This window comes from Panthera onca, chromosome B3 (assembly GCF_046562875.1).
Source record: "Panthera onca isolate mPanOnc1 chromosome B3, mPanOnc1 haplotype 2, whole genome shotgun sequence".
Classification (NCBI taxonomy): Eukaryota; Metazoa; Chordata; class Mammalia; order Carnivora; family Felidae; genus Panthera; species Panthera onca.
In genome coordinates, this window is record NC_138344.1 from 16,386,639 (window position 1) to 16,411,484 (window position 24,846).

The 24,846-nt window shown below is 44.3% G+C and overlaps 1 long non-coding RNA gene across 1 annotated transcript in view; it reads right to left on the reverse strand.

Annotated features, from left to right (window-relative positions):
- The window catches only part of LOC132668758 (uncharacterized), an 84,309-nt gene that overhangs the window by 19,370 nt on the left and 40,093 nt on the right, over positions 1–24,846 (reverse strand). Inside the window, exons 2-3 of the long non-coding RNA XR_013556402.1 lie at positions 20,770–20,996; positions 12,116–12,171 (exon numbers count right to left, since the gene is read on the reverse strand). This is a non-coding gene — a long non-coding RNA (uncharacterized LOC132668758). The remainder of the gene's footprint in view (positions 1–12,115; positions 12,172–20,769; positions 20,997–24,846) is intronic.

The following is a 24,846-nucleotide window of genomic DNA, read 5'->3' on the forward strand; positions in this document are numbered from 1 at the left end:
GAAATCAATCTTAAGGATCTACTCGGATTTCTGCTTCCTGCAGAGGCTTGGTGGGGGCTGAGTAGAGGAAGTGTCTGGGTCTCCACTCATCCTCAGACTAGAATCGACATAAGGAGAAAAAAAGAAGTTCATTGTGTTCCTAAGTCAGTTCTTCTCAGATTTAATGTTTAATGCCAGGACGCCCTTTCTATTTTTCAATCACACAAAATGGTGCTTATTAATGAGCTCTCAAATTACATAAAGAGAGAGCTAAAACCCAGCAACACTGGTATGGCCCGTGGCATTGTGGCTTTGAGTGCAGAATGACATCTGTGTGCAAGTTAGGAGGACCTGTCCACCGCAGCTATGGAAACCAGAGCCAGAGGAAGAGGGAAAAGAGATGCCTCAGAATAAGCACTACGGAGCTGCAAAGAGGGGACATCCCAGAAAAGGAAGATACTCAGCATCCCTAAACACAAACACACACGCACACATTTTGCTGGTACCTTAAATGATGCGTATCTCATATACCAATCATTTAAAAAAATTTTTTAATGTTTATTCATTTTTGAGAGAGAGAGAGAGAGAGAGACAGAGTGTGAGCTGGGGAGGGGCAAAGAGAGAGAGGGAGACACAGAATCTGAAGCAGGCTCCAGGATCCGAGCTGTCAGCACAGAGCCCAGCTTGGAGCTCGAACCCACGAACCGCGAGATCATGACCTGCGTCAAAGTTGGATGCTTCACTGACTGAGCCACCCAGGCACCCCGATCATTTTTTGTTATATTGCTGGATTGTAAAATTATAGTCTTTCACATGAGTAAATGTGCATATATATGTGTGTGTGTGTGTACATATATATGCATGTGCATGTATATATGTATGTGTATATATGTGCATGTATGTATGTATATATGTATATAATACTAGCTTAAAAATAAAAAGTATTTTTGCAAGATATAGAAGGGCTGGGCCTTCAATCCATTATGAAGATCCTCTGTGTGTTCCTCCCCCTTTCCAGATGGTACCAATTAAGAGTAAGACCCTCGTCCTAACAGATGTTAGCCAAATAAGCCCAATCTGAGGCTTTAATGAACAAAACCAGACACATTTACTATACCCAAGAGAAGCAAAAATAAATATAATGTATACAGTGGGCCACTTGGGTTAACGTGCAGTGACTGGGGCTTTGACCCTCTGCTGTGATTAGTTTCAACTTTCCGGAGTACTTGTAATTAGCATACAGAAGGCCGAGATAGCTTTTAACACAATCCCAACCTTGGATTCCATCCACTCCCTTTCTCTTTCCTTAATATTGTTTGAAGAGGCAATTTCCACCTCTAAAATACTTTTCATTGCTTTTATTGAAATGGGAAGCATGGCTTTTTAAGATTCTAAATCAATAATGATTAGCAACTAAGAACACAGCTTGTTCCGTGTGGAGAAAATATGGCATTTTCCAGTTCTCTCGGCTAGCTCTGGATGATCCGAGCTTACATCACCTCCCTTACCTGTGCCTCAAAGGGTCCCAGCAAGGATGACCATGCAGGACAGAGACGCACCTCAGGAGTTCAAACGGGCTCCTGGGACCCCCACGGAGCTCTGATATTCTCCTGAACAACAGGTGGCAGTAGAGAGGCACTTCTGCAGGAACTAATTAAAGAGGTTTCTGTTTCAGGAGGGGGTGTAAAATGCTGCTTAAAAGCAAGGATTGGATAGTAAAAAACACAACCTGATTCAAATTTCTGTGCACACGCTGCTGTTCTGTTTCTACATATGTCGCACCTAGCAGAGATATTCTCTCCCCACCACCTCCTTTTCTTATTTAAAGAACTCACCTTGTGATATAAATAGTTTCCTTGCAGGGGAGATCTCCCTTTTTTTTTTTTTTTTTTTTTGCAATTAACAGATCTCCCACCACCGACTCCGCCCTCCCCCCCCCCCCCCGCCCCAACCACACATCTAAGAGAGCTTGAGCTTGTCAAAAGCACAGATTCCAAAGCAGCAAAGCCAAGGGAGAAAACTGCCATATTATGGGAACATTTGGTTTCTGAACTGCCTTAAAATGGTGACCTTTTTTCTATTGCCAAATAAACATTCTGCAAGCTGCACTGGTGTAGAACAAAAGTATCATCTGATAGTTGATCAAAGAGTTGTCTTTTAGATCCTGTCGTCATTTTGACCAGAAAAGGCATTTGTTTGAATTCTGAGCAGAAACCCGTCCGCGTTGCTTTGAATGCACATCTCACTTTTAAAAAATCTTTTAGGCGTGTACAGAACAGAGCTTTCCTCTGAAAAAGGACGGAGAGAGAGAGAGAAAGAGAGACTTAATAAAACACCAAGTCCCAGGGAATCCACATGACTAATTTTGTATTAAAAAAAATACTGAAGACGTCTGTTCCAGTGGGAACTGTCCCCAGCTATTAGTAATTGCAAACATTAGTCATGAAGACATGGAAAATACAATCTGTAAGCTCATCCAGGACATTCTGCCCAAAAATACAATCTATGGAACTCAGTACCACCCATTTTGTTGCAATGTGCCTCCCGGTGACGCAGTCCAATTTTCAAAGCCAATCTGCCAAATTTCACTGACGCATCAAGTTCTCTGGGCAGCTCTCTGGAAGCAGCAGCCCCCCTACACCCAGTAGGAACACATAGCCAACTTCCTTTTCCCTACGCCCATTCTGTTTCACCTGCGATCTCATAGATATGCTCTACTTCTGACACTATGGATTTAAAAGTAGCAGGCAAAAAAAAAAAAAAAAAAAAAAGAAAGAAACCTTTGAAATGTAGGGTGATGTCAGACACGTGGGTATTTAATAACTCAGTCTGCATTCCTGGGTCTTGGATGCCAGGAAGTAGAGGTGACTCTTTGTCACTGGTTAGTATGGGATCTACCAAGCTCGCGGACAATGAACATTTTGAAGTTTTCCCAACAGTCATTGTGGTCCAGTGACTCACTTCTAGAAGTGACTACTTTGAAGGTCTAAACCTAAGGAGGCAGGTGCCAAGCCAGAAATCTAGGACTCACTTTTGATTCCTCCCTCTGCCTTCTTCCCACATGCCCGCACCCCATACTTTCTACCCAAATAATGACCAATGATTCTTGCCTTGACCTTCTAATACATCACCTAGCTACGTAACTCTTACTGTATGTACTTCCAGACTTACTAAGGCATCATTTCCTCCTGAAAGTGGTTCTTCTTTCCTTTCCTGCACTTAAATTAAATCCTGCACCTGAATATCTCCACAATCCACTGTGCCTGCCTCTATCAGAACAAAGTCACAATGTATTATAATTGCCTACTTATGTGCTTGTCTTCCCTAAAAGACTGTCAGCTCCTTGAAGAATACAACTGTAGCATTTTTCTGTCTCTTCTCAATCTGTGTCTAACCCAGGTGTTTGGCAGATGGATGGAAGGATGGATGTGTGGGTGGAAGGACAGGAGCACTCCCAGCAAGAGGACCCTGGCTTCCCCTTGTCCTGTAGAGTTGCCAAGGACACCAGTCCAAATCACATCTGTCATGAGGATGCTCTTCTCAGCCAGAATTGCTTGGGCAATTCTTAAGAACAAATTATTTTTAAAGAAAATTTAATTTGCATTCAAAGCAGTCCCTGAACACCAGCCCTTGAAGAAAGCCTCAAGGAACCAGCTCTAAGTCACGAAAGACTTGCCTTCGAGGCTGGACCACATTTAAATTCCCTAACAAATAGGCGGCTATATTATCCCCATTTCTTTAAGCAGCCAACAAATGGGGCCCTGCTCTGGTCTAAATAGCCTGGCTGGAATTCTTCGAGGTGAAACATTCCTGCCTAAACAATTAGAGGCACTTGATCTACTGAGATTAATGGCCTTTTTTTGGACCTGGAATATAAACCCCTAGAGAACGGGGCCAAAACTTTCACCAGCCATACCATACCTTATCATACTATTGTGTGCACTTAAAAATATCAGCAGTCCAAATGACATATCGGATAAAGGGTTAGTATCCAAAATCTATAAAGAACTTACCCAACTCAACACCTGAAAAAACAAATAATCCAGTGAAGAAATGGGCAGAAGACATGAATTGACACTTTTCCAAAGAAGACATCCAGATGGCCAACAGGCACATGAAAAGATGCTCAATGTCCCTCATTATCAGGGAAACACAAATCAAAGCCACATTGAGATGCCACCTCCCACCTGTCAGTGGCTAAAATCAACAACTCAGGAAATAACAGATGCTGGCGAGGGTGTAGAGAAACGGGAACCCTCTTGCACTGTTGGTGGGAATGCAAACTGGTGCAGTTGCTCTGGAGAACAACGTGGAGGTTCTTCAAAACATTAGAAATAGAACTACCCTATGACCCAGCAATAGCGCTACTAGGTATTTATCCAAAGGATACAGGAGTGCTGATACATAGGGGCACTTGTACCCCAATGTTTACAGCGGCACTTTTAACAACAGCCAAATTATGGAAAGAGCCTAAATGTCTATCAACCGATGAATGGATAAAGAAGATGTGGTTTATATATACAATGGAATACTATTCAGCAATGAGAAAGAATGAAATCGGGCTATTTGCAACGACACGGATGGAAATGGTGGGTATTACGCTAAGTGAAATAAGCCGGTCAGAGAAAGACAGGTAACCTATGTTTTCACCCATATGTGGAACTTGAGAAACTTAACAGAAGACCATGGGGGAGGGGAAGGGGAAAAATAGTTTCAAACACAGAAGGAGGCAAACCCATAAGAGACTCTTAAATACAGAGAGCAAACTGAGAGTTGATGGAGGGGGAGGGGGAGAGGGGAAGATGGGTGGTGGGCATCGAGGAAGGCACTTGTTGGGATGAGCACTGAGTGTTGTATGTAAGCGATGAATCATGGGAATCTATCCCCAAAACCAAGAGCACACCGTATACGCTGTATGTTAGCTAACTTGATAATGCATTATATTAAAAAATAAATTAATTAGAAAACAATAAGAATAAAAATTAAATAAAACACCTGAACCAGAAAAAATATATATATCAGCAATCTTTCTGGGGAATTGCCTGGATCCAAGTAAAGTTGCCAGATAAAATACAGGACACCCAGTTAAACTTGTTTCAGATAAAGAATAGTAATTTTATGTAATTGTCCAGAAGAACCTTTTCTTTTCTTTTAAGTTTATTTATTTTGAGGGAGAGAGAGAGAAAGCAGGGGAGGGGCAGAGAGAGAGGGAGACAGAGAGAATCCCAAGCAGGCTCTGCACTGATAGCCCCATGTAGGGCTCAAACTCACAAACTGCAAGATCATGACCTGAACCAAAATCATGAGTCAGATGCTTACACGACTGAGCCACCCAGGCGCCCCAGAAGAAGCTTTTCTATAATCATCTCAGGTTTTGTGACAGAGGTTCCTGCAGTCATATATCGGTTTCTAGATATCTACAGGTTTATTTCCTTCTCTGTGGCTCCAGGTACAAATGTACAGGGTCTAGACCAGGATAAGACAAAAGAGGTATGTAGGGTGCAGAGTTTAAGGGGGTGTGGAATCTCCGAGCAGTGTCAGTGGGCAGCCAGCACCTGAGAGTGGGAGCCTCCTTAAATTTGTCCAGGTGACAAATGGCCCTTCAATTGTAGGTTATTTTCCCCTCCAGCTGAAATGATTTGGGAGACAAGAATTTAACATTTCCAACGGTCATTTAGTAGTCATTTCTAGGTGGGAAGAACGCAGATTTTTGGGGACAGAGATTGCAATCTTTAGCAAATGCAGAACACAGTCCCTCGCCTACAGAGAAGTATGTAACAACAGGACAATATTCTTCATATATGAGCTTGTCCCCACCTTCATTAACTCGGGGAGCACCCTACAGCGCGTGTTCACTTCCCAGGACTGCTGTACCGAGTACCACAGGCTAGGGAAGGGGGCTTAAGACAACAGAAATTTAGTGTCTCGGGGTGCCTGGGTGGCTCAGTCAGTTGAGCGTCTGACTTCAGCTCAGGTCATGATCTCGTGGTTCACGAGTTCGAGCCCCGTGTTTGGGTTCTGTGCTGACAGCTCAGAGCCTGGAGCCTGCTTCAGATTCTGTGTCTCCCTCTCTCTCTCCCCCTTCCCCCTCTCTCAAAAATAAACACACATTAAAATTTTTTTTTAAATGCAGTGTCTCACGGGGCACCTGGGTGACTCAGTTGGGTAAGTTTCCAAGCCTTGGTTTCAGCTCAGATCATGATCTCACAGTTTGTGGGTTCGAGCCCTGTGTCGGGCTTTGCAAGGCTCTGCGGAGCCTGCTTGGGATTCTCTCTCTCACTTTCTCTCTGACTCACTCTCTCTCAAAATAAATAAATAAACTTAAAAAAAAAAAAGAAATTCAGTGTCTCCTGATTCTGGAGGCTGAAAGTCTGCGATCAAGATATGGTGATCTCAAGATATCATCAGGGCTGGTTCTTTCCAGGGTCTGTGAGGGAAGGATCTGCCCCAGACCTCTCTCCTATCTTCTGGTGGTTTCCTGGCAATCTTCAGTGCCCCTGGCTTGCTGAAGCCTCACCCTGACCTCTGCCTTCATCCCCACATGGTGTTCTCCCTGTGGGCCTGTCTCCAACTTTCCTCTTTTTATAATGCCGGTCATATTGGATTAGGGCCACCCCAGCGAGCTCATCTTAACCTGACCACTTCTATAAAACTCTGTTTCCAAATAGGTCACGTCCTAAGGTGCTGGGAGTTAGGACTTCAACATATGAATTGGGGGTGGGGGGCTCACAATTCAATCTGCAATAGAGCGCCTCTACCCTGATGGTCAAGGGCCCACCTGTGGACCCACAAGGCCCTTCGGACAGGTAACTGTTCCCCTCACGTTTCATTGTGCCTATCTTCCTACCCACTCCCCGTGGGTAGGCATGTTTCACTGTGCCTATCTTCCTACCCACTCCCTGTGGACACCCCGTATGTCTCTCTCCACACGGGGACAGCTCTTGTACACCGGATAACACGGTAACCCACCTGGCTCTGCTCTCCACACCACCGAATCATGCTGGATCCGTCTCTAGGACACTCTCCTCCTCCCTCAGTATGCGGCAGCACCAGAACTAAATGAACTTCGAGCACCCTTCCTCCTCTTGATTTTTACTTTTCTATTTGCCTCACTATAAGCATCACTTCCTGGGAAGGGGGAGTTCAAGCACCACACGTCTCGAATCACAGAAGGATTCTTTTTCTGTACAAGCAAAGAGCCGCACGTTGTAAGGGAGGGTTGTGGCGATCTGGGCACGTCCATAACTAGACTGTGCCTCTCAAGGAGACTTGGGACAGCTGGCCAGGAACCAGGCAGGGGTCTGTAAGGGCCAACTGGAGTTCCTTCCAAACATGTGACATGTGGCTTCTAAAGCAGGCGGAGCTAGAGGCACCTGGGTGGCTCGGCCAGTTAAGCGTCTGACTTCAGCTCAAGTCATGATCTCACAGTTTGTGGGTTTGAGCCCCAAGTCGGGCTCTGTGCTGACAGCTCAGAGCCTGGAGCCTGCTTTGGATTCTGTGTCTCTTTCCCTCTCTGCCTTTCCCCCATTCTCTCTCTCTCTCTCTCTCCGAAAAATAAATAAACATTAAAACAAATTTAAAATAGGAAGAGCAACATTTTATGAGCATCCAGGAGAGAAGGACAAGATGTGAATGGTGAAGGGAGGAAGTAAAACGGAGTGGGGGCAGGGGGGAGGCACAGAATCAGAAAAAGTGCCCTTGTCCTGGAAGAAAACAGCTAGTGGTGAGTTGGAGATCTGGTTCTTTCTGGAATGGCTGTGTGACCTTGGAAAAAAATACTTAACCTTTCTGAATCTCCCTTTCCCCCATTTATAAAATGTGTTAATGATAGCTGCCTCAGAGGCTTGTTGGGACATCAAATATAAAATACCCCACATACACTCAGTTTCTCTTCAGATCTTATAAACCTTTCTTTCGCCTTTTAAATAAATATCCCACAACCCGGCCCACCCAGCCCAAGAGAAGTAAGTTCTCGGGGTCAGTTGCCCTTTCTGGCTTCCCCAAAGGCTTTTTAAAACCAGTCTCCAACCTACCAGAGAGGTCCAGGAGGGCCAGAGGGGTGCGCAGTGGGAAGGATCGAGGGGAGGAGGGAACGCGCCTGCAGTTTAGCTCAGCCCTGGCTGCTGTCCATGGTCGCGATGCTCTTGGAGCCGCAGGGTACAGCCAGGACTGGGGCCCGAGATGCGAGACGCCCTCAGGGGCCCTTACGACAAGGGTTGGGGACCGTGCAAGGTGAAAGCCGAGGATGCTGAGAAGAGTTCTCCGGCTTTTGGCAAAAGGTGTCACCAGGATGCTGGGTGATTTCCTACACCCTGAGGAAACGAGGCGCTGAGCAAGCCCGGCACCGAGCGCGGCCGACGCTAGGTGGAGCTGCGCGGCCAGGCAGCCCGAGGCGGCGGGCAGTGCGGTTCCCGCAGGATCGCTCCTGGGAGCCAACAGGTTCTGCTCAGTCCAACGGCTGTTTGTGTTTGCTGAGTAAAGCACCTTATTGACTGATTGATTGATTGATTGATTGACTGATTCATTCATTCATTCATTCATTCATGAGTTCGTTCATTTATCTATCTATCTATTTATTTATTTATTTTGTAACACTCACCTCCTAACAGACACGTACAGGCAAAACTTGATGAACACGGGACTCTGATGCCCTTAACCAGTTTTTCCTTAGTTAAAATGCGATTCGAACAACTGGTCACCAGGGAACCAAAAGATATGAAATTGCTCTAAAGTTTGTGACTCTTGCCTGTGGGTAAAGTCTAAGTTGGACAATTAACATTTATAAAGTGCTAATGTTTAAAAAAAAAAAAGTAACTAGGGGTGCCTGGGTGGCTCAGTCGGTTGAGCCTCCTGCTTCCGGCTCAGGTCATGATCTCACGGTTCGTGGGCTCCAGCCCCACGTCAGGCTCTGTGTTCAGAGCCTGGAGCCTGCTTCCCATTCTGTGTCTCCCTTTCTCTCTGCCCCTCCTCCGCTCCTTCTCTATCTCTGTCTCAAAAGTAAATAAACGTTAAAAAAAAATTTTTTTAAAGGAACTAGCTAAAAAGTCATATGGCACTCTCTAATGAATTTCAACATAGCCTACACTGTGACCCAGGAATTTCCCTCGTAGGGAGGAGTGTGGATGTCCACAAAACGTGGGTGCAATGAAAATACTCAGAGCAGCTTCATTCATAATAGCCCAGAGCTGGAAACAATTCAAATGCCTATCACGAGCAGAATGGAAGAACAAACTGTGGTATATTCATACCCCGGAATCGCTCACAGCAATAAAAAGGGACGATCTGCTGATCCGTGCAACAGCATGGCTTTATGTGGAGTGAAGACAGCCAGATACCAAACACTAAATACTCTGTGATTCCATTTATATGAAGAACAGGCCGGCTTTCCTGCGGTGATAGAAAGAGGGTCAACAATTGCCTTTGCGATGTGATTACTTGGAAAGGGTGCAGTGGAAGTTTCTGGGATAATGGACATGTTCTAGCTCTTGATTTGAGCAGTGGCTACACAGGTGTGCACGTATGTGATACTCACCAAGTGTATACTTGGATGAAATTTGTGCATTTTTCTATAGAAAATTATACTTAAAAGAGAGGAAGGAAGAAAGGAGACAGAATACCTCCACTCTTGCATTTCCTGTGTTGATTTCTGTTATTTCTCTTTTTTTTAAGTTTATTTTACTTATTTTGGGGGGGGGGGGGCAGGCAAGAGGCCGAGAGAGGGGGAGAGAGAGAATCCTAAGCAGGCTCTGTGCTGTCAGTGCAGAGCCCAACACAGGGTTCAAATTCACAAACTGTGAGATCATGACCTGAGCTGAAATCAAAAGTCAGATGCTCAACCGACTGAGCCACCCAGGTGCCCCGATTTCTACTATTTCTAAAATGTCCCCTCAGGAGAAATTTACCTTGGCCTTTGGAAATGTCAGGGTGTGGGGCATGTGGGTGGCTCAGTAGGTTAAGCGTCTAACTCTTGGTTTTGGCTCAGGTCATGATCTCGCGGTTCATGAGTTCAAGCCCACGTCACATCGGGCTCCGTGCTGACAAGGCAGAGCCTGCTTGGGATCTCTCTCTCCATCTCTCTCTGCCCCTACCCCCACTCATTCTCTCTGTCTGTCTCAAAATAAGTAAATAAACTTTAAAAAAGGGGGGGCAGGGGGCACAGGTAGAAAGATAGGCATTTCGGTCAGTTGGTTGGGTAGCTCCGGGTAAGTGGTCCAACCTCACTGATCTTTCTCAGCTGAGAAATACCCACTTAACCATCAGGGACATAGACGAAGTGCCAAAGCTGTTCAGCACAGTGAAAAAAGTGCACCTCCTTACACAGATATGTGGTGACGCTTGTACCTTTCAGTGATAGTAAGATTTCACACCATTCTGACTCTCGATTCTTAGATCCTTTTTAGGATTTGTCTCGTTTTTCCCTCTAATGTGAAGAATATGGCCTATTTCTGGCATCTGTCCCTCCCGTCCAGTTTTTCGCTGTGTTTTGAATAATTTAGCTCAAGACATCATTCGTTTTTAAAAGCGCTTATGCTTCCAACTAATGAATTGTCCAAATCTGCATCACACGACTTCCATTTCACTCATTAGAATCCTAATTGTCGAGCAGCTGAAATGGTTCTTATTGTTTATTCTAATTGCTATTAGGAAGAAGTGCCAGAATTATATGTGATTTATTAGTCACATAAAAATAATGAGGGACAAATAAAATTATTTTCCCTGAAGTTATTCTCAAGGTGCAAGAAGGGGCATGTTTAAGCAAGGCCACTGTGGGAAATCTCTGGGAAGGAGAGAAGCCTGTCTGTGGGTATTTCAACTTGCCAGTTTTATCCACTGAGTTGCTTTTCTTCCACTCCCTTCAGGCACTTGGGGCCTTCAGAGATTGATTCCTGTTGCCCCCACCAAAACCCACTCTTTTTGTTGTTGTTGTTTATTTATTTTTGCAAGAGAGTGAGATAAAGCATGAGCAGGGGAGGGCAGAGAGAGAGAGGCAGACACAGAATCCAGGTTCTGTGTTCTGATTCCAGGCTCTGAGCTGTCAGCACAGAGCTTGACGTGGGACTCGAACTCATGGACCGTGAGATCATGACCTGAATCAAAGTCAGATGCCAGATGACTGAGCCACTCAGGTGTCCCAAAACCCACTTTTGAAAATATCCAGTGTTGGTCATTATGCCTTCATGCCAGTGGGACCCACACTTGCTACTCACCCCAGTGTCTGGGATGGGGGAGATGGGGTCATTGTATTCAAGGCCCAAGCCCCAGTAGCCTGGAGCTCATGACCAGGGACTTCTGATGGGTAGTGGTGAGCAGTGGGTGCACGGAACACGATACCCAACAAGAGGCAAGTGGGGGCCAAGCCCAAAGGCACAGGCTTTAGAGCAGGGTCTAGGGAGGATGCCTTTCCGTTGTGCCTGACGTCTACACCCAGAGGGATCATCCATTTGTAATCTGCACAAGTAACTGTTGGGGTTAACAATGGCTCTAGATTTGGCTTCTGGAAGATTGTATTGCTATTACGGTCAACACACCTATTTTGCGTGCCTACTGCAAAGAATGCAAAGAGCCTGTGGATGTCCCTAGAGTCTCCCAAAAAGAATTTACATTCTAACCAACGAGTGCACCATAATGCCTGAAGCTGATCCCTTCCCACCCCCACTCTCTTCACATAGCCCATTCCTGAGAGGCCATATTTGATTTTCCTACTTTGAGTTGGGAGTCCCTCCAAACCACCCCAGAACTCTAGTGCTTAGACCAAGTCTCACCACAATTATAACAAATGGTGCCAGAATTTACATATGCTTATACGTATATTGCATGTTAAAAAAAAAAAAAATCATCACCATAACCCAGTAAGGTCGTGGCCTCAGTTTCCTCATCTATAAAATGGGAATAAATGGGTCCCTGCCTTCAAAGGTTGCTACAAAGATTAAACAGAAAACACATTCATTTGTTTAATGCCTCTGTGGTATTCTATTTTGCTAAGAAGTCGAGGTCATTACTTCCATTTACACATTAGTAACAGAGGGAAAGAGACAGAAAAGTACTGCAGTACCCAGCTATCGGGCTGGTTACCAGCTCCCTGGCAAACTGGCCTCGGCTCCCACCAGGGAATGTCTACACAGGCCTGAATTCTTACCTGCCTTTCTCCTGGCCCATCTTCCAGTCAACTGCCTCTCACAGGAGTTCACAGTTCTGTAAAAAGAGAAAGTCTAAATGTACAGAATTTGAAATACGAAAATGAATTTTCAAGACATCAACATGTTTGAAACGATTGCCTTTGAAAAACAAAATCGTAGAGATTTCTTTCCTTTGACTTTTTCTAGCGCCCCCCCCCCCTCTCATTTTCAAATAAGTACCTACTGTTTTCATAATCAGAAAAATGTAACGTAATGTTGAAAAACAAACCCAACAAAAATCCCTGCTTCTGCCCTTCCTGCCTTGGCCTAGAAAAGGTCTCAGAGCATGGGGTACAAGGTGAAGGCTGGGGGTCTATTGCATGTAAGCTCCTTGCAAAGATGAACGGGCAGTGAGAGAAAGCTGAGCTATCCACGCCAAGTCCTGCAAGGTTTTTATCGGTTATTAGCGATTCCAATTTTACGTACTTTATTTTTCCATGAGTGTTTGTTTTTTGTTTTTGGGTTTTTTTTTTTAAGGTTTCCATGTATTTGAAGTGGAGATTCTCGCCATACAAGGGTTAAAAAACGACCCGGCCATCAGTGATGGTCCGGATGCCACTTGACCCAGCAAAGCAAAGGCACGAAGAAGGTCAAAGCCACACTCCCAAAGCATGAGAGAGAGCTTCCCCAGAGGGATGTGGGCAGTTGCACTGGGGAGCACATGCTCCACTGGGGTAGGGAATGTGCTTCCCCTGGCTCACCGCACAGCTGCCCCCCCACCCCGCCCCCGCAGAGTTCGGTCAGACGGAGCTGGTCCTGGAGTTCCAAAGAGCAGAGCACCCAACTCAGGCCTCACACCAGATCGACTGAGTCAGACGTGCATTTCACAAGGGCTCCAGGTGAGGCATAGGCACGTAGCTGCTTGAATGGCACCGCCGTAGGCAGCTGGCCCCAGGTGGGTGCCGAGCTACTGACGATCAGGCCTGCGGGTCCACATATGTGTCACATAGGACATTATCTTATTACCTTGTTAGGCTCCCCCGGCCCCCGCCACTCCGCAGCAAGTGAGTAGGAGAGAAGGCACAGGCCCTAACAAACAATTGAAGAAAATGATTTCGGGGGTAAGTGAGGAGAACAAAGCCCGCTAGCTTCTTAATTACGGGGCAAAGCCTAGAACCCCGCTTCCATGTGCTGGACCCGGAGCAAACAGCAGCTCAGAGAAACAGGGGTCACCATGTCACTTGCTGATGGGCCACGCTCATCGTCGCAAGGGAGACGGTTTCTGTCGAGCGCAGTATAACATTTCCTATCCTAACCTTTTGGTTTCCTTTACCCTCTGGGTCCCAGGGCTGTCTGCTCCCTTGGTTGGAGTGACACACATTCATGGTCTCATGACGTCTACTGGGAACCCAAGTAGGTAGACCTTGAGATACTATACCGACAAGAGCAGAAGTTGCTGGTTGTTTCAAAATACTCATTCCCATCTTCTTTCCCAGTGATAGACTCCAGCTTCGATTGGGGTGACATTATACCTAGGTGAAGGCTATTTCCCAACCAACCTTATAGTTAGGTATCACCAGGTAACCAAGTTCTGACGAACAAGATAGAAGCAGATATTCTCAGGAAGGATTGTGGGAAAGCTCTTTAAAGGGGAGACAAATGGCCGTGCAGGCTTTCTCTGTCCTTCTCTCCTTCTTCTTTTTTCCTTCCTGGATCATGGCTGTAATAGCTAGAGCTCCAGCAGCCATACTGGACCATGAGGCGCCCTTAAGGATGAAAGCCAATGCCTAAGGATGCAGAGTGGCAATAGAAGGAGTTTGGTTCTCCAGGGGGAATGTGGAACCCCCACACCAGCTCTGAGGTGCTTTTCTTCTCAGGACTGTAGTATGTGAGAAAAACATCCTTTTATCTTATTCTGTTCAGTCTCAGTGACTAACAGTCAAGTAAAATTTTTAGTGGATACAGTACACAAGACCAAGATACCTGACTTTACAGAACTTAGGGACTCATCAGCTAGAACTAATACAACATGACAATGTGGGCCAGGGAACCATAGGAGCTACAAATCCAGGGAACCTGGAAGATGCAGGAAGATTTCTCTGGAGAAGTAACATCTAAGGTTAGGACTAAGAATGGGTTGGAGAAGGGAGAGAAGAATGTTCCAGAAGAGGAAAGAGTATGCACAAAATCCCACGGGCAGGACAGAGCATAACCTGTTCTTTCAATAAGTTTGAACTTAACCACAAGAACTGTGATGACTGCTGAAGGCTTTTAAGTAAATATTTTCTTGCTAGAAAAATCCCCCCGACTGCTTTACCAAGCAAGGGTCTCAAAGGGCATGTTTGAAAGGAAGAGATAGGTGGGAGGCCAGTGCCGGAGTCCCGGGTGAGATTCTGAGGCAGCCTGGACCCGGCAGGACACTAGCAGTGGGAGGGAGAGAAAGGATGGATTTTGAGTGATATTTCGCAGAAAGAGCTGGCAGGGTGTAGAAGGTAAGGTGGTAGGAAGAGCCAAGTCTGGGGCTCCATGTACTGGCTTGAACTGATTTGGGGACCACAGAGTCAGCTCTGTTCGGGTCACCTTGCGTCCAGCACCATTGTAGGAAAAAGTTATTTCATAGCGACAGATTGTTCTCTAACCTCACTTGTGGGCATGTCAATGAGTCAACCCCAGCCCAACAGCCCATTACTACTGAAAATAGCTAAGAGAGCCTTTTGTGTGTTTGTTTGTCTGCTTTTGGTAAGAAAGCCTTTTTCTTTTTCTTTTTTTTTTTTTTTTTTTTTTTTTTTTTTTTTTTTTTTTAGCACAAAGGTAACATGTTCTATATGAGTTTAACACCTGCTGGGTAATAACTTAATGAAAATATTTTCAGGGTTTTGTGTGAAAGTAAACCATCATAGGCAGATTTTTATACATGAAAGTACATGAAAACTATCTTCTGGAAAAATGATTCCAAAACGGATTCTTAAAGTCCAAACTCTACGGTTCTCTTAAAGCAACATTGTCAATCTCAACTCGCAGGGTCAATTTGGAGAAAGGTTCTGAGATTCAGCCCAGGAAATATGCTGAACATCGAGAAAAAGGGTTCTGGAAATAAGGAGAAAGCCCCCTCACCACAAGGAGAGCTGTGTCTCCCTGAATGCACTCACTGGTGTGGTTCTGGCTCCCAATAGAAGCAATGGGAGAACTGAAATGTGAGTGTAGTTACAGTGGCTGCCATGGGAGGGCAGTCTAGCATGATTCTTGCAAGAGTCGGGGACGCTCAAAGCAGAGGTATAAATTACCCCGGGGCTTCAAAACAACCACTCCCACTCCCACCTAGTGAGCCCTCCTCTAATTGTGGAAATAACGCAGAATATGGGGTTGGAGATAAATCCTTAAAAGCAGTGAATGCAGTGTAACACACAAGAAGGGAAAACTGGAAACAATCTAAAATCCAATGTTGAAGCAACGGCCAGGTACCTCATGATACATGTAAAATAAGACCATGCCTGCTTTCATGAAAAGGATAACAAACTTATCATGTTTGTTGTTAAATTCTGGATACAAAATGCTGCGTATGAGCACTAAATGTACCTGAATATACAATGAAAACCGAATTACTATGGAAAATGTTACGAGTAGACAAGGTTAAGGTTACCAACCTTGATAATATAAAATATGAAGATGTGACAGTCATCAACCAGGATATGCAAGGCAGGAACAAGAAGTGTAATACAAGGCAGAAAGTGTAGGCGTGAATTAGGAGAAAAAAAGTGAACCAACTAGAAAGTTTTAAACAACATCTTACATTATTCCTGGATTTTTTTTTAAACAGAATATCAGAGGAGAAAAACATGCTTTTCTAGATTCATGGCATGAAAGACCTACATAATGAACTAAGTAAAAATGAATTACTTAAGCATCCAGTTCAAGAAGTTAGAAAATCAACAATAAAATATGCCCTTTCAGTAGATGGGAGAGTATAACAAAGGTAATAGCAGAAATGAAAGAAATATCAAACAGAGAAAAAGGAAATGAAGCATTTTCTAGAAAAAAATACAAGGTACAAAATTGACCCCAGAAGAAGGAGAAAACATAAATAAAGCAATACAGGTGAAAAATAACGCCAAAAAAAGAAACAGAAAATGACTATAGTATTTATGAATAGAGTTGTATCCCTATTATAGAAAACTCTGCAATCTGTTTGGTTTTTTTTTTTTATGTTTATTTTTGAGATAGAAAGAGACAGAGTGTGAGCAGAGGAGGGGCAGAAAGAGAGACACAGAATCCGAAGCAGGCTCCAGGCTCTGAGCTGTCAGCACGGAGCCTGACATGGGGCTCAAACCCACGAACCCTGAGATCATGACCTGAGCTGAAGTCAGACGCTCAACCGACTTCACGCAAGTGCCCCAAAATCTCTGCAATATATTAAAAGAATACGGTTCTTTTGAATTAGCCCTGGGGGGAAAAAAGTTTTTAAAGGGAAAAAAATCAAGGTGCCCAATAGCAGGTATGGTGTGACCTCCTTTGTGTAAAATTTAAAGACTCAGGTAGACACATGGCATCATGTGTTTCTGCCATTAAGAATCTACTAACATTGAGGCAGTGTGGTGGAAGCCACCATGGAGACTCTAGAGCTATAGACCCTGGATTTGTACCCGGGGTCCACCACTTTCTAGCTGTGTAACTGTCAACAATTTCCTTAGCTTCTCTGTCCCTAATCTCCTCCTTGGTAGAATGGTCATCCTAGAGCCTAACTCACAGATCTATGGGGAGTCCATGGGTCAGTTAATACAAAGTGCTTTAGAACAGTGGCTAACAGTTATATGATAAAAGCTCACAAATTGCTTGTTATGGTAATTATTTTACACCTATTGGTAGATACTTCTTTTCCTCTCCCTGAGGAAGTCGGGAAATTTTACAAGTCTTTCGGAAACTAGGAGGTAAAGACAAGGACAGGTGGAGGGTGCTTACAGACAAAGGGAAGGAGGCTTTCACTGAAAGGATGTTTCGCATTTCCTAAACACATAATTACATAGGACAATGTCAACAGCGGATTTACCAGGACTCTGGTTTTCTTTTTCATCCCTCTCTGATTTTAGACACTGTTACAGGTTTAAATGTTATGTTCCCAAACGAATAAAAGATTAGAAGGAAAAATCACAAAACATTCTGATTGCATTTCTTTGTTAGAGTAAGGAGATTCAGGATCTTTTTTTCCCTCCTTCATTTTAAGCAATTCCTTTGTACTGGTTTTCAAATGTAGACAAAATTGAATATATTTTTGTTGTAAACTTTCCCCATTTCCCGGCCTCTCCAGGGTAGTGAGCATCTTTCTCGACATTTTTTTTCTGCGCATTCACGTAAATACATAATTATACAGGAATATATAAATGTTTAGTATTTTTAGTAATATAAATGTTATCACACTTTTTGTGTCATTCTGCGATGTTTCTTTTTTCAATTAAATTGGTCTTGAGGGGTGCCTGGGTGGCTCAGTTGGTTAAGCGTCCAACTCGATTTCGGCTCAGGTCATGATCTCACGGTTTGTGAGGTCAAGCCCCACGTCCGGCTGGGGTTCCCTGCTGTCAAAGAGGAGATTCCTGCTTGGAATTCTCTCTCTCCCCCATCTTTGTCCTGCTCTCCCTTGCTTGACTATGCTCTCTCTCTCTCAAAATAAATAAATAAACTTTACCAAAAAAAAAAAAAATTGGTCTTGAAAAAAGAACTTTCTGTATCAATACACAAAATATCTATCTTGTTTTTTAATAGCTGCATGGATTTCCTAACGTGTCCATGACAACATTTATGTAACTGTTTCCCTATTGATGGACATTTAGTTAGTTCTCAGATTTTCACTCTTGCCATCAATATTACAACACACAGCCTTCTGCACCTGCCCAAGCCCGTGAATAGTTTCTTATCATTTTTCCCTATTCTGTGTACTTCTGGGGATGTGAATGCACTGCTTTTACGATATGAAATAATTTTGAAACCAACAAGAGTAAGGATAAGAGGAATGTTAGCTGGCTTTCCAAAACAAGAATTCTACAGTGTAATTCATCCCTTAAAGCAATAGCACTCAAGTGAATACCAGGATGCCTGAAAGGGAATAATAAAGAACAAAAAAAGCCCACACAAACAAAACAATAATTATTTTTCCTCAGGAGCTTGCAGGTAGTGCAAACATAAATCTGTGCTTTGGCCACATGCATAGATGTCGCAGCATTAATTGTCCACTGGGATGATTAGGGACAAGCTGCATGTAATAGAAACATCGCGAACACTTGTGTTTCTTGGCCCAGCTGCCAACGACAGGCAATTGGACTAAATGAATCGAGAGCCGGCCAGGTGTGATCAATCTTACATCCTCACGACCGTTATTACCAACCAATGACAAACCTTTGCAAAGATCCTCCCCCCAATAATTTATCATCGTGTCTCTTTTCCTAATAGGGTTTACCGTTTCATGAGGAAAGACCCACAAAATCAATTAAATATAAATTTATTATTTTACTTTATTTTATTTTATTTTATTTTATTTTAAGTTTATTGTTTTAGATGAGAAAAGGGAAATACTGTTTTTCTACCCCCCCATTTTTCTTTCTCTGAGTTTGTATACATGCTAATAGGAGCCTTGTGTCATTTATCATACCCAAGACCAGAGGAAGCAAAAGAAATCTCCAGGGAAAGGGGAGGCAGGTGGAATGCGGATCTCCAGATCTCTTGATGGGGGAAAATGTTCCTCTAGTGAGCATTCCCGCGAATGAATCCCAGAGACAGTGAAGTTGAGGCCTGCCCTACTAAATATCAGAACAGAATGTGTTATTTTGTTTAATGGAACCCCATAGTGATCCTCTACTGAATAGACAGAGTTTGATTTAGGAAAAAGAAAAAGAAAAAAGAAAACAATTTGGCCATTCTTGGTTAAATTGTCACACTGACTGAAGAAGAAAATAAAATGAATGTTTTCTACGGAACTTTGTGGTTACAGGTTAAATATCTCCATATGCATATATTTAGGAGAGGAAAAAAAAAAAAAAAACACAAGCACACAGCCTAAAGCACAAATTTCTGGGCTTTCCATTGGCTAACTGGACTTTCCATTGGCTAACTGGGCTTTCCATTGGCTAAGCCATAAGACCAGAGTAGAAAAGGTACACTAAATCTCAAATAGCTATTAGATGTCTTTATGTGAGTTTTCAAGTGGGTCTTAAAAAGAAATAATAGTGCTGCATTGCTCTGGCAGACAAATCTTAAAATCACGTTTTAACATGCGACCCCTTTTATCTAAGTCCCACTGTGACACCATAGGTCATGTTGGCCATCCAGATTTCTTTCTGCCTTCAAAGTTGTCCTGGCCCTGGTAGCTCACGGCACCACACGATTAGATCGGTCACCAGTGCCTTCCTTCTGCCCCACATCCCTCCCAGTCGGACTTCTGTGCCTTGTCCTGCATATTCCTTTTATTAAATCCAACCCCCGCGCCATGAAGAATGAAAGCAAAAGATAAGGAGGCATGCATATTTATTGAGCTCTTTTTTTTTAAAGCAATGGCCAAATTAAGGCCGAATTTATAGTTTTGTGGAATACTTGAGATGGTGTTTGTTCTTCCTGTGCCAAGGGGCTTAGGAGGAAGAATTCTCGCTGGGGCATCGTCTAGCCCCACGGACCCTGCACAAGCAGTAGCACGTGGTCAGCCATTGGAGGGCAACTAATTTGAACCGATTCCAACCTGCTTTCCTTTGCCAGTTTCTACAACAGACGCTAAAACTCACTCTCCTCACCTCTGCTACCCTCACGAATTGCCATATGAGTCAGTGCTGACCAAAGAGATAAAAGGGAAGTGTGCTGGTTTCTGAAGAACCCTCCCCTTGCCTGCTGAGAACTCGTTGATCGCAGAGATGGTGGCTGGCCGAGCCGCTGCCATCTTGCCACCAAGAAGGAAATGCCGGAAGAAGTTTGGAGGTTGAGACTCGATGAGTTGCTGAACCGGTGACTTCAGCTGCCTACCTCTAGGCTTCTAATAATATAAGGGAAACAAGCTCTCTACTTAAGTTTCTTCTTTTTTTTTTTTTTTAAGGTTTTTTTTTTTTTTAAGTTTATTTATTTAGCTTGAGAGAGAGAAACAGTGCATGTGGGGGAGGGGCAGAGAGAGGAGAGAGGATCCTAAATCGGCTGGAGCTACCAGCACAGAGCCTGACGTGGGGCTCGAACCCATAAAACCGTGAGATCATGACCTGAGCCAGGACCAAGAGTCAGCCGTTCATCCCACTGAACCACCCCGGCGCCCCTCCGCTTAACTTCCTTGAAGCAGATTTCTGTTAATCACAGCCAAATGCAATCGCTTGACTAGATGTCACATGATGGTAGCCTAGCTTCCAAGACTTTATAACGTCTTGAGAGAGGCAGGCATCTAACCACTTAACCAAAATATTGAGCAGAATGTGAAAAGCACTAAGTTGAAATTTACACAAGTCCACAACGCAGAAGCAGAAAGAGAAAATTCGCGTTACCAGTGGGACCTAAGACCCCCTCACGGAAAAAAAATGGAGAAGACACTGGAGCCGAGCTCTGCAAAACGAAGAGTATTTTTCCAGACCAAAGAGGGCTTGGACCGCACCTCCCGCCCGCCCCCCCCAACACACACCAAGGACCCAGAGTGAAGAAAGGAAGTGTGGTCTGTGGCAACCTGGTTAGTTTCAGAACAGTCCCGGGTGGCTGGAGAACTGGATTGTGTTCAATGCCACTGGAGTTGCCCGCCCCTCTGTTTGCTCTTCACACGTTGCAAAACAGTTCTTGCAGCCCTCGCTTCTCCTAAACCACTTCCCACTTTTTCTTCCTTTCTGCGTTCGGTAGTAACCTCCATCACATTTTCATTTACTGCAAGAAGCTAGGTACGAATCCTGAGCTGTTACCCTGCAGAGAGAAGGAGGGAAGGAAAAAAAAAAGAAAACAATAGTTTCTAACAATCGCTAATGTGAAAATTTAATGATTCCTTTCATAGGAGTGGTTTGCACCCGAAGGTGATTTTTTTTTTTCTCCCTGGAGGACACGTGGCAATCTCTGGACGCATTTGTGGCTGTCATAATGGGGAGGGGGGTGCTCCTGGCATCGCATGGGTAGAGGCAGGGATGCTGCGCAATACCCTATAGGGCACAAGACAGCCCCCAACACAGAATTATCCAGTTGAAAGTGCCAGTAATGCCAAAATTGAGAAACCCCATTTTTATGTTATTTGACGGTGACGGATGGGAGTGCCCATGTGTGGTTTCGTATCACCTAATGGGTTCATCAGGGGGTAGCACATAGGTGACAGCATCACCCTGAGGAAACATTGGTGGTCACTACAGGACGGGCCATTGTGTTGTCTAATTAACCACATCAGGCTCTGTGCTGACAGCTCAGAGCCTGGAGCCTGCTTCGGATTCTGTGTCTCCCTCTCTCTCTGCCCCTGCCCCCTCCCTCAAAAATAAACATGAAAAAAGTTTTTTTAGGGGCATCTGGGTGGCTCAGTCCGTTGAGCGTCTGACTTCAGCTCAGGTCCTGATCTCGCAGTTCATGAGTTCAAGCCCCACATCAGGTTCTGTGCTGACAGCTCAGAGCCTGGAGCCTGCTTCGGATTCTGTGTCTCCCTCTCTTTGCCCCTCCCCCACTCGTGCTCTGTCTCTCTGTCTCTCAAAACTAAATAAACATTAAACAAAAATACTGAACAAAACTACAATGCCTAAGGCAGCATAGTAACACCATCTGATACTTTTGGACTCACACGTAAACCCCTCTGACAAGGGGTAAACCCCTCTGACAAGATTGTTGGTAATAAATATTTGTTGAATCTTAACGCATGAAGAAATCCAAACCTATCACACAGGGCTCAAAACTACATTTCTCTCAGGAAGTTTTCCGGGGACAAGGTGGTGGAAGGCAGCTCTGGCCGACTACCTTTTCAAAATTTCAAGCCTTTGCGTGTCACAAAAACCAGTTCTTAACACAGTTGCAAAGAGCCACATCGACTATTTCATTCAGAAGGAACTCCACGCCAAAAATACCAGCGTCTTACAAAAGTCGTCTTCTTGGAAAAACTTTTCAAAACATCATATTGAACGACAATGGATTCAGCTTTTGTTAAGAACCGCGTTCAGATCGCAGATGGAATATTGAGGACTGTGCTAAATCACAGATGGTATATTTTTTCCTATATTTCACGAAACAGGCAATTTCTACCACTTTTTTTTTTCTTTTGCATTTTGCTCTTGGTAATCCTGTAGATTGAACAACAACAACAACAAAAACTAAACTAAAAAGAAACGTGGAAACATTTACTTTTAGTGCTGTTTATAATCTTACTCTTTAGCGGGTGGAAACATCACTGAATATTCTGTGTAATTTACTTAAAAAAAAAAACTTAGAGTGTAATTCATTTTAGGTGAGCAATTTGTTTTATGAGCCGTGTATGTTTATTTGGGGTTGCGCTGTTTTTTTATTGAGTGCAATAAAGACACTTCTTATCAATTGATTTGTTGTATCAGCAATGGGCTTCTTTCCAGACTGAAATATGGCAGCGTTTCCAAGGACATTATCCAGCATATAATTTCACCACAGATATGAATCCGGTTCATTAGGGCCCACTTGCACTGCCTGTTATGACCTAATTTCTAGGATTCCTGCTTGATGGTGGAATTATCTTTCCCTGCACACAGTGTATAACATGGCTGTCAGATGAGTTCTCTCTCTTTGATGGTTCATCACATACACAATTTTGAATTGTGCCAACTTTTATACCAGCTGATAAAATCAGAAGTTCAAAAGTTCACTCCCGATCCCACGTGACATGGAAACTTCAAAGATTCTAAAGCCGACACCTTTTAGAAATAATTAATGGCAGGGCTGACACGGGAGGTCTTGGGTTACTGTGCTGATGGCGTTAAAAACACTTGTCAGGAGGTAATGCTTAACCCAAATGCGGGCTAGTAAGTTCCACCTGTACCTTACATCTAGCCTGGGGGTGATTTCTGGCCTTTTGGGTTCAGCAGACTTACCGTGACTGTCAGACCGTGGGGCATCTTGCACGCCCTGATATTAATGCTTTTGTGTGGCATCAGGCTCATACGCATTCGTGCATTTCCGCAGTGAGAAAATCACACCTCGAGAACTAAATCATGGCCGATGCAGAGCTCACGAAAGTGCCTATCACAATGTCCTGGGGAACATTTCGTTTGCACTTCGGTAATGCCGTGCGTGAGGCAGAACAGAAGTGATATACACTCACAGAAAGTAGAACAGTGAGATTTAACAGCTGTGCACACGGCCTCGAGAACGTAAAATCAGGAGGCTGTGTCTTTAGAAAACTATTTCTTTTAAATCCCCAAATATCACATCTGGTTGCATCGAGTTGTCATTATGACATAGTATTTAAGATGATTTAATGGGTTATTGCAGGATAAGAATCTTGGAGTTTACTTAACTACTGTGCATTAAGAGAACGTAGCTGTTTAAATGATGTTCTGACAAAGCAGATAAAAAGCTGTTCTTGATGTCGAATGACTTTATTATATACTTTTTTTTTACTGTAGTCAGTATAAATATAGATACTCAAACGTAAACAGAGTATATAAAAGACAAGGGCGAAAGTGGAGCTCTGTGACAGAAATTTAAAGCAAGCAGCACGTAACAAATGCAGAAAACTATTCACCGTTGAAAATTTACGGGGCATATTGACTACGTGCATGAATGTGGCAAAGTCACAATACAAAGGCATCATGTGTCTGCTGTCCCTTGTTAACAAGTCCCCTGACTGGGCCTCTGCCAGCTCACGGGTCAGTCCCCGCTTTGGTGGCAAGGTCTCGCTCCCATTTGGAGAGGCTCCTGGTCTTGCCCCTGCTTCATACCCCCACACCCTCCACCTCCCACACCAGCACAAACCTCTCCCCGCTTTCCCTCAGGTGCACACATCATTTTTTTTCTAATGTTTTTAAGTGTGTATTTATTTTTGAGACAGAGACAGAGCACGAGCGGGGGAGGGACACAGAGAGAGAGAGAGGGAGACGACACAGAATAAAAAGCAGGCTCCGGGCGCTGAGCTGTCAACACAGAGCCCAACGCGGGGCTTGAACTCACAGACCGCGAGATGGGGAAGGGGCAGAACCGACTAAGTCACCCAGGCGCCCCTGTACACATCATATTGAATAGAAAACTGAGGCTCTATGTACCTAGAACAATTTCAGACAACTTACACGGGGCCCAAGTCAAAATCCAACATCCCAGTTGCCCAATGCGTCGCTCCATTACCTCATCACATTCCTGCTGCTACTTATGGCAACTGTCCCAGTGGACATCAACATGCCACGTTTTCCCAACCTGGAAAAGTATACAAAAGTCTTTCTGTTGGCCTTTCTATGCCTACAGTAAATGGGTTTTGCCTTAATATCTGAAGGTGCTTGGAAGTCCCCATGAGGGGGGTTAAATAAACAAAGCGGCAGGGGGAATGGCAGACTCTCACCGGATTGCCCCGACGTTGAACGGTGTCTTAAACAAGAGAGAAGCACAGTGTTCCCCCAGTTCACTGTTTTGTCATCGCTCCTCGGGGCGAGTCTGCAGGCCAGCCGCAGAATGCGGGAAGAGACGAAGAGAAGAGGCAAAGAGCTGGTGTGACTGCCTCCTTAGAAGGGTTCCCAGAAACGGCCACTGAACATAGTGGCTTCTGTCCCACTGGCCGAAACCCCTCCTCCCATCGCCACATCCTGCTGCAGAGAAGAGAACAGAATATTCC